The sequence below is a fragment of the Phascolarctos cinereus genome, unplaced genomic scaffold (assembly GCF_003287225.1).
Source record: "Phascolarctos cinereus isolate Bilbo 61053 unplaced genomic scaffold, phaCin_HiC Scaffold_3;HRSCAF=262, whole genome shotgun sequence".
Taxonomy (NCBI): Eukaryota; Metazoa; Chordata; class Mammalia; order Diprotodontia; family Phascolarctidae; genus Phascolarctos; species Phascolarctos cinereus.
In genome coordinates this window covers 50,224,195-50,239,556 of record NW_027555736.1, presented here as the reverse complement: position 1 = coordinate 50,239,556, position 15,362 = coordinate 50,224,195, and the positions used below count along the sequence as shown (strand labels likewise).

The 15,362-nt window shown below is 43.1% G+C and overlaps 1 protein-coding gene across 1 annotated transcript in view; it reads right to left on the bottom strand.

The window, feature by feature from the left end:
• The window catches only part of CDH23 (cadherin related 23), a 606,235-nt gene that overhangs the window by 431,663 nt on the left and 159,210 nt on the right, over positions 1 to 15,362 (bottom strand). The window lies entirely within an intron of this gene.

Here is a 15,362-nt window from a genome sequence, read left to right as displayed (position 1 = left end):
AATTCCTGTACCAAAGTGAAGCTTCAGGGAAGCAAGCCAAATGGTATCACTGTGGCCGAGGAAGGAAAATGTCCTTAGACAAGCTGAGAAATTCTGAGACCAAGCCTCCTGAATAGAGAGGAAGAGCTCCTGGACAATACCCAATGGTTGGAACAAACCTCCCAGAGAGGAATAAAGGAAGTGAGTGAGTATTTATTAAGGACCTACTATGTGCCCAGCACTGTGCTAGGTACTTTACAGATATTATCTCATTTGATCCTGGAAAGAATGAAGTTCAATCAGTATTTGTTGTCGTTGTTGTTGAATCATTTCAGTCATGACCCCATTTAGAGTTTTCTTGACAAAGATCCTGGAGTGGCTTGCCATTTCCTTCTCCAGCTCATTTTACAGATGAGGAACTGAGGCAAACAGGGTTAAGTGACTTGCCCAGGGTCACACAGCTAGTAAGTATCTGAGACCAGGTTTGAACTCATGAAGATGAGTCTTCCTGATTCCAAGCCCAGGGCTCTATCCATCCACTGGACCATATTAGTGCCTATTCTGTAAAAAGCACCATGCTAGATTGTAGGGATACAAAACTAAAATGACAAAAAGTCCCTGCCCTCAAGGAACTTACATGCTACTAAGGGGATAGGACACATAGGACAGATACATACATATGTGATAATTCTAGGAGAATGGAAAGAGCACAAACAATTCAGGGGATCAGGAGAGCCTTCCCAAAGGAGGTGGCACATGAGCTAAGCCTTGAAGGAAGCCAAGGATTCTAAGGGAGAGAAGGTGAAGGCGCTTTTCCAAGAACAGAGGTCACGAAATAGAATGTTGAGTTTGGGCAATAGGATGTAAGCCAGTTGGGCAGGAACAGGGAATGTGTGAAGAGAAAGAATGTAGGCAAGGTGAATCCTAGCCAGATTGAGAAGGGCTTTGAAAGCCAACCTGAGGAGTCTATATTCTATCCTTGAGGCTATAGGGAATCCTCAAAGATGTTTGAGCATGGGAGTGTCACTGTTTTAGGAAGATTATTTTGAAATGTGACAAGGATTGGAAGCAGGAGGGACCAGAAGCTAGGAGTCCAATTAGAAGATGATTGCTATAATGCAGGCAAGAGGAGATGAGGATCTGAACTAGGGTGGTATCCACATGCATGAGAGAATGATGGATGTGAATGACAGAGACCTCATGGATGTCTAGATATTGTACAAGGTGGCAGAGAAAGAAAAGTCAAGGATTCCTCTGGGGTTAGATTTCTCAGAAAACAATGAATTCCTAAATCAACTGCCAAAATTGTGAGGCCAAACAGGAATCATATATGAGAAGCATCCATGGACAGAACAACAATGTAGGAAAACAGATGCGGACTTTGCCCTTCACAGGTACCGTGAGTGATGTGGACACTGAAGGTCCAGGGGGAAAAGACTGACCCTCTGTGGACCTCAAGTACATTCTACTTGAGAAGAAACCTTTATTTTAAATAGTAGCAGACTAGATGGCTATATAAGGGCCCTAGGGAGGAGGGGTCCACTATCGAGGTGGGTTACTTCAAATTTTCAGGGCAGCTAGATAGAACAGTGGATAGAGCTCTGGGCCTGGAGTCAGAAAGACTCCTCTTCCTGAGTTAAAATCTGGTCTCAGACACTTACTGGCTATGTGACCCTGGGCAAGTCACTTAACCCTGTTTGTCTCAGTTTCCTCATCTGTGAAATGAGCTGGAGAGGGAAATAAGAAATCACTACAGTATCTTTGACACAAAAACCCCAGATGGGGTCATGAAGAGTCAGACAGGACTGAAAATGACTGCACAACACCACTTCAAATCCTCACAATGCAGAGTGTTTTCTTTTGCTGGAGTTTGGGGTGGGGTAGGGACTTCAACCTTAGAGTAGTACAATGAGTCTAGAAGATTATATAGATACTTGGTGAGGGAAGGAGAGGGTTCAATAAAAAGGGAAAGAAAATTGTTTTGACTATTTATGGACTCAGGGGAATGAAAGTCTGTTCTATATCAATGTCCTATTAGCCTGAGTGCTTACATGGCACTTTTCTTTGGGTTAAGGAGATGTAGACATGAGACACATTTGGGTATTCCCAAGGAAAATCCTGTATAGGGGCACAAGGCACAAAGTACAATTTGTGAAATCTCCCAAACATTTAAATACAGAGTTTGCAGTCTGGGCTATGGGTCACATCAATAACCCAAAGACCTAGCCCAGAGGAAGCATGTAATAGGCACTCACTGAGTACTTGATGATTTACTGAAGAAAAAAGAAAATCAATCAACCAATCGACCATGAAGTATTTACTTTATTCTAGGCACTATGCTAGGGATGAAGGAAGATGGGGAAAAAAAAAAGAAAGGAAGATGGGAAGGGGGAGAGGGAAATTTCTTCACATGACATTTCTCTCTCTCTCTCTCTCTCTCTCTCTCTCTCTCTCTCTCTCTCTCTCTCTCCCTCCCTCCCTCCCTCCCTCCCTCCTTTCTTCCCTCCCTTTCTTCCTCCCTCCCTCTCTCCCCTCCTCCCTCTTTTCCTCCCTCCCTCTTTCTCTGTCTCTGTCTTTCTTTGTCTCTCTGTCTCTATCTCTCTCTTATGTCTCTGTCTTTCTCTGTCTGGGATCACGTGGAGACAATTTGTACATAGTGACCCCACCTCTCAAGGACACCATAGTCGCACTCTTTCCATACGGGTACCAGTGATGTGGGGTGAGGGTGGTGAGGAGAAAGTGTGCAGATACAGACTGACCAATTGGTGGGAAAGACAGTGTGGATTGCTTCTCCTGGGGAGATTACATTGTACCTAGTGATTATGTTTCAGCTGAAGACTCTCAGTGGAATTATCTGTTGAGAAGAGAGGGCTTTTTAATAGATGAACAAAATGCTTCCACTTACAATTATTAATCGGGGCAGAGCCCATCCCCTTCCATGCATCCTTCTCAGCCAGTCCTACAAAGTTGCAAAGTAATTAAAGGCTGCTAAGGAATCAGAGAAATTATTATAATTCTGCCAACCAAAAGCTTTCTTTCTCTCTCTCTCCTTCCCCCACTCCTGACTAGAAAATAAGGTGGGCCAGGCAGCCTGCAAAACACATCAAAACAAATCTATTGTGCTCAGGGTTTCAATATCGCGGCAGGAACTGCAAGCCCTGTCCCTCAGCTATTTTGCCAACAGATTAACCTGTCAGGACAGTGGGCAGGGCAGAGGATGTGCGATGGGGAGCTGGGGAGCCCAAATAAGATAAGAAGTGCAAAGCTGCATCCTGGACTGCTGCTCTTGGGAGCTAAAACGCTCCTGGGTGCCAGGAAGGGCTCACAACTCGGTGGCAGCTGTAGGGGCACCAAGAATCCCAGCCTGAAAGACAGGAAACCTTCATGTGAATTCTTGCTCTTCCACTTGCTACTGATGTGACCTTGACCAAGTTGCTTCATCTTTCCAAGCCTCAGTTTCCTCATTTGCAAAATGGAGATAATACCTGCCTTTTCAGTGCCACAGCGATGTTGTGAATCTCACATATGTGGAAGTGCTAGCTAAATAGAAATGACTGTTCGATGAACAATATGGGGCTATAACCTAAATTGAGAGGTGGGTGATGATAGCCAGGAAGACTTCTCAGAGGAGCTGATTTGGGAACAGAGATTCCGTGAATCCATCTCCACTGCCAGCACACCAGATACATTCTAGGATCACCAGTTTGGAGATGGCCCCAAAGCTGGTTGGGGCTTTAGAGATATCCAGGTCCTAGGTGGCAGCAGGGTACAGTGAAGAATGCTAAAGATATGCACATAAATAGATTGCTGTTGGAGCTGTGAAATGGCCAAATGTTCTGGAAAACAATTGTCTGACACTGCCGCCATTCTATGGGTGCTGCTGCTGCCTCAATCGTCCTACACCTGGATGGTGGGTCTGCCTGCCTCAAGTCTCACCCCACTCCAATCCATCCTCCATTCAGATACTAACATGATTTCCTGTGAGTGCGGTTCCCATTATGTCACTCCTCTACTCAATGCACTACTGTGGTTCCCTATTGTCTCCAGGAGCAAATACAAAATGCTCTGTTTGGCATTCAAAGCCCTTCACAACCCAGCCCCCTCCTCCCTTTCCAGTTTTCTTAAGCCTTACTCTCCAACATGTACTCTTCAATTTGGTGGCACTGGCCTCCTGGCTGTTCCGCTTCTTGGCTCTGGGCATTTGCTCTAGCTGTCATCCAAGCTTGGAATGCTCTACTTCCTCATCACCACCTACTGACTTCTTTGGCTACCTTTAAGTCCCAACTGAAATCTTATCATCTACACAAAGCCTTCACCAAACTTCCTATTCCAGTGCCTTCCTTCTGTTAATTTTTTCCTATTCATCCTGTATATAGCTTGTTTCTATGTATTTGTTTGCTTATTGTTTCCCCCATTATATTGTAAGCTCCTTGAAGGCAGGGACTGTCTTTTGCCTCTTTTTGTATTCCCAGCACTTAGCACAGCACCTGGTATATAGCAGGTGCTTAATAAATGTTTATTGACTGACTCTCTCTGGGCCTCATTTGTCTCATTTGGACAATTCAAGAACTGAATGGGAAGATCTGTAAGTACCTAACTACAAATCTAGAGTTAATTAGGTGGCATGGTGGATAAGAGCACAGGCCTGGAGTCGGGAAGACCTGAGTTCAAATCCAACCTCAGACACTTACTAGCTGTGTGACTCTGGGCAAGTCACTTAATTCTCTTTGCCTCAGTTTCCTCACCTGCAAAAACGAGCTGGAGAAGGAAATGGTGAACCACTCTGGTATCTTTGCCAAGAAAATCTCAAATGGGGTCACAAAGCATCAGACATGACTGAAAGGATTGAACAACAACACATCTTTAAATCTATGATGTTCATGCCACTGGCATGTTGGTAAAGGAGATGAAGTCAGTTTTCAGGATCGAGGAATTCCATTCCAATTTTACCTTCTCTGGGAAGTCTTCCTATGTTATCACACCCAGCTCTAGTTATTCTATTTCTCCTAATGTAGAGATTCTTAACCCTTACCCTTTTTGTGTCATAGCTCCTTTTGGTCAAGGGTATGTAGAAGTCAGCTAAAAGAGCTGATTGTTAAATTTCTGATATGAGCATTTATACCTCGGAAATCAGCAAATGCTATAAATGTGGGCCAGATTCATTACTTTGTTGTCTAAAATTAAGAAAGTGATGGAGAAGATGTTAGTAATGTGTCCTATATTAAAGGTGAGTCCTATATTTCCAAAGGATAAATTCTTAAACATCTCTCAGCACATCTCTGCTTTTGGCAATCTTATGATACCTACGCGCCCCTTTTCGGGATAATGCTTTAAAATGAATAAAATAAGAAAGATAAGATTATGAAGGAAGACAAAAGTTAGTGTAAACAGAGATGCAACTTTTTCTCCCATCCAAGTTCACAGATCCTCTGAAATCTATCCTCAGACCAAAAGTCTGTGGACCCCAGATTAAGAATTCCTTCTCTAATGAATCTCATCTATGGGCCATAATTTATTTTGAGAGTATAGCATTGAAAGCTCTGGGCAGCCACTGGGACTTAGGTCGTCCATCTTTTTCCTCATGGGCATGTCTCACCCACTCCACAGAATGGAGGCTTCTCTGGTCAGGGCTTGATGTGCCATTCTCCATTCCCTGTGTATCTTCCCCAAGGACCTGATAAAGCACCACCCTGCATTCTCAATTAGTGGTGTCTTGCAGGTTGAAGACCTAGTTGGAGCCACTGACTGGCCTGGCTTGGAAGGGGAGCCTGGCTGAACTCAGTCTTATGTACAAAGCTCTAGATTCAGGATTTTAGTCATTTAAAGAAAAGAAAAGAAGAGGGGAAAAGAAAGAGCTGAGCTCTCCCATCCTATTTGAGTATAGCTCTTCCTTGTTTCCTTTTTTCTCTTGGTCAGTCAGGAGGAATCAACAAAAATTCGATGATAATTGACTATATGATTAACAATTTGGATTTAAAAGTAAGTTTCCCCCAAACTGTTCAGAGAACTTTAGTAGATTTCTCCTCCCTTCTTGTAACATCCCTGGGTGGTAGGGATGATTGGTAAGGACAATAGTATCTCATTTGGTCTCACAACAACCCTGGGTGGTGGGTACAGTTATTCTCCCCATTTCATAGATGAGGAAACTGAGGCAGACAGAGGTAAAGAGAATAGCCCAGGATCACACAGCTAGTGTCTGAGGCTGGATTCCAACTCACATCTTCTTGACTTCAGGCCCATAAGCTCCTTTAGAGTCAGGACAGTTTCAATTTTTTTGTCAGAGGAGATCAAAGACTTAGAGCTAGAAGTGACCTCAGAGGCCACCCCTTCATTTCATAGAAGAGGAAACTGAGGCTCAGTGAGATTAAGACACTTGCTCAGGGTCATACAGTTGGCAAGTCTAGCTTTGAATCCATCTCTTTCAATCCTTGAGTTCAGCATTCTACAGAGCTGCCACAGGGTCAGGAATATAGTGTGCCTATATCTAGGTGTTTAATAAATACTTATTGATAAATACTCATTGGTTGATTGATTTGTGGTCATTACTAGCTGTGAGACCTTGAGCAAATCACTTAACCTCTGCCTCAGTTTCCTCCACTGTAAAAATAGAGATCATAATGTCACCTGCCTTCAAGGGTTATAGCAAGGATCAAATGAGATATTTTTGAAGTGTTTATCATAGTGCTTGGCACATACTAGGTGCTATATAAATGCTAGCTGTCATCATTATCATAAGAGGTTAAACAAACAGCTGAAAAGTCCCAACCCCCCTCCCCCCCACCACCATTTTAAAAGCTGGATTCATCAAGGCATTTTAGTTCCTAAGTAAAAAAATCAAGGCAGATGAGGAAGGTAGATCTGGATGCTAATGGCTGGCTCTTCTGGGAATGCAGAATCAGGCTGCTTCATTAGGGTGGGCCATGGTAATATGGACCCTCAAAACCCTAGAGCTTCCAGATTAAGGATGAGAATTGCCCAAACACCTTCCCAAGCAATAAGTCAACATTTCTTTCCAGGCTTATTTCACATTAGTCTATTTAATCACTCTATGTTCCAGCAAAACTGACTTACCTACTTGTAATTCCCTGTACATGACATTCTCTGCTCTCCATGCCTTTGCCCAGGCTGTCTCCCACACCTGGAATGCCCTCCCTCTTCAACCTCGGCCTCTTGGAATTCCTAGCTTCCTTCAAAGTTCAGCTCAAGTAAAATCTACAGGAAGCTTATTGTGATCCCTCTAATGCCTGCACCAGGGTGGTGGCAGCGTCAGGGGAGAGAAGGAGACATCTGCAAGAGGTGTTATATAGGTAGATTTGACATGAGTTAGCAATAGATTGGATATTGGGGGGCAGGGAAAGAGAGTGAGGAGTCAAGGATGACTCCCATGAACTCAGACTGTTGCAATAACCAGCTGGTTGGTCTCCCTGCCTAACGCCTCTCCCCATTCCAGTCCATCCTCCATTCAGCTGTCAAAGTGACCTTCCCAAAGTGCAAGTCTGACCACGTCACACTCCTATTCAAAAAAAACCCAGTGGCTCCCTATCACCTCCAGGATCAAATAGAAAATCCTCTGGTTTTTAAAGCTCTTCATTGCCTGGCTCCTTTCCATCTGTCCAATCTCCTTACACACCACTTCCCTCTATGATCTAATGACTTTGGCTTCCTTACTGCTCCTTGCACAAGACCCTAACTCACCTGACTGGGCATAGTCACTGGATGTCCCTCACACCTGTAATTCTCTCCCTCCTCAGCTCCACCTTCAAGTCTCAGCTGAAATCCCAGCTTCTGCAAGAAGGCTTTCTAGTCCCCCTGAATGCTCTGGGATTTTCTTCCATTTATCCTGTTTATATCTTGTTTGTACATAGGTGTTTGCAAGTTGTTTCCACCATTAGATGGGGAGCTCTCTCAGGGCAGGGACTGGTTTCTCCTTTCTTTGTACTCTCAGCACTTGGCATAGTGCCTGGCATATAGTGAGTACTTAATAAATGCTAGCTGACATCCATGGAGAAGGGAAGAATTTATGACAAAACAATAGATAGAGACCGTTATGAAATACAAAATGAATTACCTTGATTACATTACCTTAAAAAGTTTTGCACAAACAAAGCCAATGCAGCCAAAATTAGAAGGAAAGCAGAAAGACAGGAAACAATTTTTATAGCCAGAATTTCTGATAAAGGCCTCATTTCTTAAATATATGTAGAGAACTGAGTCAAATTTGTAAGAATGCAAGTCATTCCCCAATTGATAAATGGTCAAAGGATACGAACAGGCAGTTTTCAGATGAAGAAGTTAAAGCTATCTATATACATATGAAAAAGGCTTTACATCACTATTGGTTAGAGAAATGCAAATTAAAAGAACTCTGAGGTACCACCTCACATCTATCAGATTGGCTAGTAGGATAGAAAAGGAAAATGATAAATATTGGAGAAGATGTGGGAAAATTGAGGACACTAATATATTGTTGGCGGAGTTGTGAACTGATCCAACCACTCTGGACAGCAGCTTGGAACTATGCCCAAAGGGCTATAAAACTGTGTGTACCCTTTGATCCAGCAATACCACTTCTAGATCTGTATCCCAAAGAGATTATAAAAAAGGGAAAAGGAAAAAAATGGAAAAGGACTACATGTACAAATATATTTATAGCAGCTCTTTTTGTGGTGGCAAAGAATTAGAAATTGAGGGGATGCCTATCAATTGGGGAATGCCTGAACAAGTTATGGTATATGAATGTAATGGAATACTATTATGCTATAAGAAATGATGATTTCAGAAAAATCTGGAAAGACTGACATGAACTGATGCTGAGTGAAGTGAGCAGAACCAGGAGAACATTGTTCACAGTAACAGCAACATTGTGCAATGATCAACTATAATTGACTTAGCTCTTCTCAGCAATACAAGGATCCAAGACAATGCTGAAAGATTCATGATGGAAAATGTTATCCATGTCCAGAGAAAGAACTATGGAGTCTGAATGCAGAAGGAAGCATACTATTTTCACTTTTTTTGTGTGGCTTTTTCCTTTTGTTCTGTTTCTTTTTTCACAACATGAGTAATGTGGAAATATGTTTACATGATTTGCACATGTATAAGCTATATCAGATTGCTTGCCATCTTGGGGAGGGGAGATAGGAGGAAGGGAGAAATAAATTGAAATTTGAAATCTTATTAAAATGAATGTTACAAACTATCTTTACATGTAATTGGAAAAAAATAAAATACTACTTACTCTTTAAAAAGTGCTAGCTGACTTGACTTACCTCTCACTAAGAGTTCAATTAACAGCCTTCATTAGCCTATTCCTCTTTCACAGATGGGGAAACTGAGCCCAGAGTAACTTAACATGCAGGACCCCGGGAAAGGAATTTGCTCCCAAGGCCACCTGGACTACAGGCTTCTTCTCTTTGATAAAATTAAGTAGCCCTTGCCTGGAGGATTGGGGAGACTCTAAAGGGTTACTTCAATCCTTCCTACCCTCAGGCCAGAGGAGGAGACCATTTTAAAAGGAAAAGAAGAGAAGAGGACAAGTAGATGCCCAGTGTGAGGCTGCTGACAGCTTAACAATGCAGCAGGAATATCTTCTCCTATCAGGGCTGTTATCATCTCCTTCAATTTAAAGGTTCTTTATTTAAAGGGGGGAAAAAATAATAAAAGTTGTCCTGGCATGTGTAAGAGAATGCTAATGTGCTATAGCTCGGGCTCCATACTCATTCCTGCTGTTTCGTATTCATAGTGCTGGGTCCTGCAGTCATTGCAATAGAATTATATGGGCCCCCAAAGACTCCCAGCCAGAGTCAGCTAGGAAACTGATGTAATTAAGAACATTATTACCATTAAAACAAAATAATAATTTTAATTACATCTTAGTTCCTCTTTTTAACCCCTCCCCCCTCCTCTCCCTCACTGTCCTCTTTTCTGATTTGGGCTGGTGAGGAATGAGGAGGCCATGCTCTGTCCTGGGCGGGGGCTGTGTCACTCCAACAGATAATAAGGGCAAAAATGGGAGGTCAGATGCCCTTCGCTTCTCCTTCCCCAAATTCACAGCCCTTGGGGAAATTGAGCTGGGCTGAATTCATTGTTTTTTCCTCTGGTTTTCCTTTGTTGGGGTCTGAGGGCCAAAACAAAACAAAATGAACAAAAAACCAAACCAGCAGGCAGAAATCAGCCCATTTGGTCAGGGCAAAGGGACTGCTGTTTTAGTCAGTTGGGTAGAATGAAGTAGTGTGCTCAAGTGGATAGAAAATGTGGGAAGAGCAATCAGAAAGAGCTGGATTCAAATCCTGACTCTGACATTTGCTTCCTTTGACCACAGTCACTTAAACTTTCTAAGTCTCAGTTTCCTCATCTTCAAAATGCAGATAGTAATTCCTAGGGTACATCTCCTACAGGGTTACAAGGAGATTCAGATCTGGTGAGACATGTGAAGAACTTTACCCAATTTTGCCAAGTGTTATGTAGATATCAGCCATTATTTTTCATTGTTACATTTATAAGAGGAGAGAGCAGGAATTGTGTCTTGTGCTACTGGGTCTCCATGCTTCCCTTACACATACTGACTGATGAAAAGATTTGGGGGCTTAATACCAGAGGTTGGCAGTAGGGGTGGAGGTTGGGGAGATAGTACAGAAGTCAGAAAGGCTGGGTTTGGCATCTGGCTAGGTCCTGATTTTAACTCTTATGATGGTAGAATGGGATTCATGTTGAAGAGACTTCTTGATGTCTCATCTATAGAATGATATGAATAGTCTTTACCAGGGAACAATTCATATCAAGCATCTGCACTGTGCCAGGCACTATACTAATCAATGGTGATACAAATACAGTGGATGAAACAATCCATACTCTCAAGCATCAGAAGTGCCGTAAGTATCCTTCAGCGTAAGACAGAAATGGTTACGGTCAAAAGCCTAGCTTGGCCTATTTAAAAGCAGGCAAGAGGTACCTATTGATTGGGGGAATGGCTAAGCAAATTGAGGCACAGGAATGGAATGGAAAATTATTGTGTCAGAAGAAATGAAAAAATATGAAGAATTCAGGGGAGCATAGGAAGACTTATAGGAAGCAGGACAATGTTATACAGAACGAGAAACCGTGTAACTGGCAAGAAGAACAACAAAGATGATGACGACAGTGAAGCTGAGGGCTGTCTAATTAAACTAACCAAAGTTGGGCTTGAAGATGGAACAAAATGCTCCTCCTTCCCTTGGTTGGAAAGGCAAGAAAGTGGGCAGTGGAACATTTCTTGTCCTGGAAGAATCAGATAGTATAGCAGCAGTGAACTCTGCAGAACTAATATTTTTCTTTTTGTCTTTTAAAAATTCTTTGTCAGAAGGGATGGTTTTCTGGACAGAGGGTGGGGGAGAGATATATTTGGAAATTAAGGTGATATAAAACCCAAAAGATCAACAGAAATTTTAATGAGTTTAAAAATAAGGAAATGAATGGAGATAATAAAGAAAAAAGGAAGAAAAGAAGGAAGGGAGGGAGGGAAGGAAGGAGGGAAGGAAGGAAAGAAAGAAGAAAGGAAGGAGGGAAGGAGGTTTTACATAGAGTTCTTCAACCAAGCCACTTCACACTATGCAGGCAGTAATGTGTGTGTGTGTTTCTCTCTGTGTGTGTGTGTGTGTGTGTGTGTGTGTGTGTGAGAACGTGTGTGCTCACACACATGCATGCACATGCATGTGAAATGAACTCTAGACTGAGTACAAAGGATTTAAGAATGAATTCCAGCTGTGCTCCTTAGTAGATGTGAGGGTTTGGCTGAGTTCTTTCCCTTTGCTGGTCCCCAGTTTTCCCCTTCACAAACTGAGGGAGTTGGGCTAGAGGACCTCCAGACCTTCTAGCTCTCCATCTTCCAAGGCGGATTTAGACAACAGGCTGCCTTGGCATTCTGCTCTCCATGTGAAATGTTCAGTTGAGTAAGAGCCCAACTCTGCCACTTGAAGTCAACTGAAAGCTGCCTCGAATGAAGAAATGCCGAACTGTCTATCACAGAACAGAAAGAGGCAGGATGGAGGGATTGGGAAACCCGAGGCTTACCAACTCGTTGTGTGACTATGGGAAGTTCCTGATCATCTTTGGGCTTTAGCTTTTATATTTCTATGAAGTGGGAAGAACAGCTCTCAGCTAACATCACAGGGATATCAAGAAACCCAATGAGATGGGGATGTAAAGGTGCCTGAAGAAATGCACTGGTAAAACAAAAGATGACATTCTTCAGATCGTCTAAAGAGTTGGACATCTTTGAAACAGGGGGAGGGACTGTTGTTTTGCTGCTATAATAACAACATGCATTGATGTAGCTCCTTAAGAGTGAAAAGCACTTTCTTTTCCATAATTCTGAGGGAGCCAATATAATAATAATAATATATAATATTATATCCATGGTACAGATGAGGAAACTGAGGCTCAAACTAGATAATTAAAAACGAAAGGTATAATAAGTACTGAATGAGAGATGCAGACAGTAAATGGCATGAGAGCTCAGAGATAGCATTGTCAGAAAGAGACGCACCGTGTTGCAATGAGAGAACTGGTCTTCTATTCAGGAAGAACTTTGATCCAGTCCTGCCTCCTGACTTGCCCAGGTCACACAGCTAGTGCTGGTGAAGGACTTGAATCCAGGTCCGTTCAGGACTCTTTCCACCATTGTATACTCCCTCATTCCTGTCCCCATACCTTACTACTAAAAGCACAAAACATGCCTGCCATTGCTTCTGTGGGCTGGGGCACCTTTCTGATGTTACCAAGAGGTTTCCCAGGTTGTTAATCACTGCCCTGGTTTAAGGAAGGGATGGAGGTCAGAGAAAAGGCCTGGGAAGCTCAGATTACTCAATGGTCACCTGGGGGGCTGCAGAGACATCATCAGAGCCTGCTGTTCAAACTCCTCAGAGCCACTTAGGCTCTGTACAGCAAGACTGGTGAGACCCAGAGATGATTTATTGGTCTCCTTCCACGGGATCAATAGGTAGGTGGTTATGGATGCAGAGGGGCCTTTCAGGAGCTGCGGCCCCATGGTAGGAATTAATACCACCTGTCAAGTGGTGCCTTCTCCTGGCACAGCAGACGGCGCTCTTGTGAACCATGGTGGCAGCTTAGAAGGAACAGAACATACCAGCCAGAGAGCTCTTCTCACTGCAACTGGAGAATCCAATTTATAAATCATTCAGCCTGTGACTGGGATGGGGGGGGGGGGGGGTGGAGGCCTCAGGCATCACTGCTGGCCCTTCCTTGGCTAGGTCTACCATGACAGGACACCTGACTTTTTAAGCCACCAGGGGGCTTCCCACGTACCCATCCCCACTTACATGGAGCAATGTATTTCTAGATGATATTTGTGGGGAGGGCAGTTGACAGGAAATTGAGGGTACGGGTGACTCAAGCAGTGGACAAAAACCGTCTCAAGTATCACCTGGGTAAAGTTCCACCCAGGGCATGTATGGGCATTAGACGGGAAGCTAGAAGATGCGTAAGGGTGCCAGACTCAGGGCCAGGATTTTTATCTTGCTGAATGTGAGTTACAATAAAATACCCTGAGTTTTTTTATACTCATCTTCCTTTTCAAAACACTTTTATAAAGACGTAAGCATTCCAATCAAAGTAATGACCAATCACAATTCCAGAGGACAGATGAGAAATCTGGCTAGCTGCCTCCTGGATGATGGACTCAGGATGCAGAATGAGATAAAAACAAAACAGCTCCTGCCCTCAAGATGTTTGCATTCTATTAGAGATATCGTGCAGTGTCTAGAAAGTGCTGGGCCTTGAAGTCAACAAAATCTGGGTTAACATGAAGTAGGTACTATGGTCCATGTGAAGCTTAGTACAGTCTCTACCCCCAAGAAACATATAATCTAGAGATCCAAGATTACACACAAATACAAAGATAGGGAATTAACAATGCACAAATCTTGGGACCAACCTCTTACACTTAGCAGCTGTGTGACCTTAGGCAGGTCACGTCATTGTCACTTTGGGCCTCACTTTCTTCATCAGTAAAATTAAGAGATGGAACAAGGTGGCTCCTAAGGTCCTTTCTAGCTCAAACCTATGATCCTATATCAGCCGGCAATAAATATTTATTAAGTGCCTACTATGTGCCAGACACTATACTAAATACTGGGGATACTAAAACAGTCCCTGTCTTCAAAGAACCAACTCCATGCCTAAATAAGTATATACAAAAGAAATACAAGGGAAAGTGATTGAGGGGAGGGCACCAGCAACTGTGGGAATGAGGAAGGGCCAGTACCTCCTTACTCCAGTGCCTGGCACATAGGAACTACTCGATAATATTCGATGAATGAATGGATCCTCCAGTGAAGTCCTACTATGGTTCCTCATCATGGTGCAGAGATGACCCTGGGCTGTTTAACGCTATGTCTAGGAATAACCATGCAGAATCAGAGACAGATGTGCCCATGCAGCACACATACACATAAGTGGGATCCCTTGACAGAGTTCAATCCTCACCTTAGGCTCTTGGCTATAATAAATATAGGGACAGGGACTGGATCTATAATGTCACTGGCCTAGAGAGCTTCCAGATTTCCCACTACCAACGCAAGTTGGCACGCGAAATATATGGTCTTAGAGTTGCCTAAGGCACCAAGAGTTAAGTGGGATGGGATCTCGTAACCAGTGTAGATCAGAAGCTAGGCTTACACTTAGGTCTTCCTGGTTCAAAGGATGGTTCTCTATCTGTGATGCCAGGATTCCCATGATGCTTATAAGTCACAGGATTTATCTTGGGTTTTGTTCAAATGACTATTTACTGGAGCTCCTGACATCAGATAGGAACCACAATGGATTTGAGGTGTAAGCTATAGCCTCTACCTGTTAAAACTTATAATCTCATAGTAGAGATGAAACATTTATAAAGAGAATTAACAATGCAAGGCAGTAGAATAAGAACCCACCAAGCTTCATGAGAATTTGGGAAGGCAAGAGATGCCACTTGATGTTATGGAGAGATGGGGTCTTTGAGACAGGAAAGTCTTGGGTCAGGTCCTGTCTCTAACAAAAATACATGTGGAGATGGGTAGATAGATAGGTAGAGGATAGATAGCTAGGTATAGATAGATATAGCCTTTATCAAGTGCTAGCTGTGGTCCAGGCAGAGGGCTAAGCATTGCAATACAAATACAAGCAAGCAAAATGATCTCTATTCTCAAAGAGATTGCTGGGAGTGGAGATACAGCATATATGCAAATAAATAAAAGGTCATTTGGGGCAGCTAGGTGGCACAGTGGATAGCATGCCAGGCATCAAGTGGGGAAGACTCATCTTCCTGAGTTCAAATCTAGCCTCAGGCACTTATTAGCTGAGCAAATCACTTAAACTCTATTTGCCTCAGTTTCCTCATCTGTAAAATG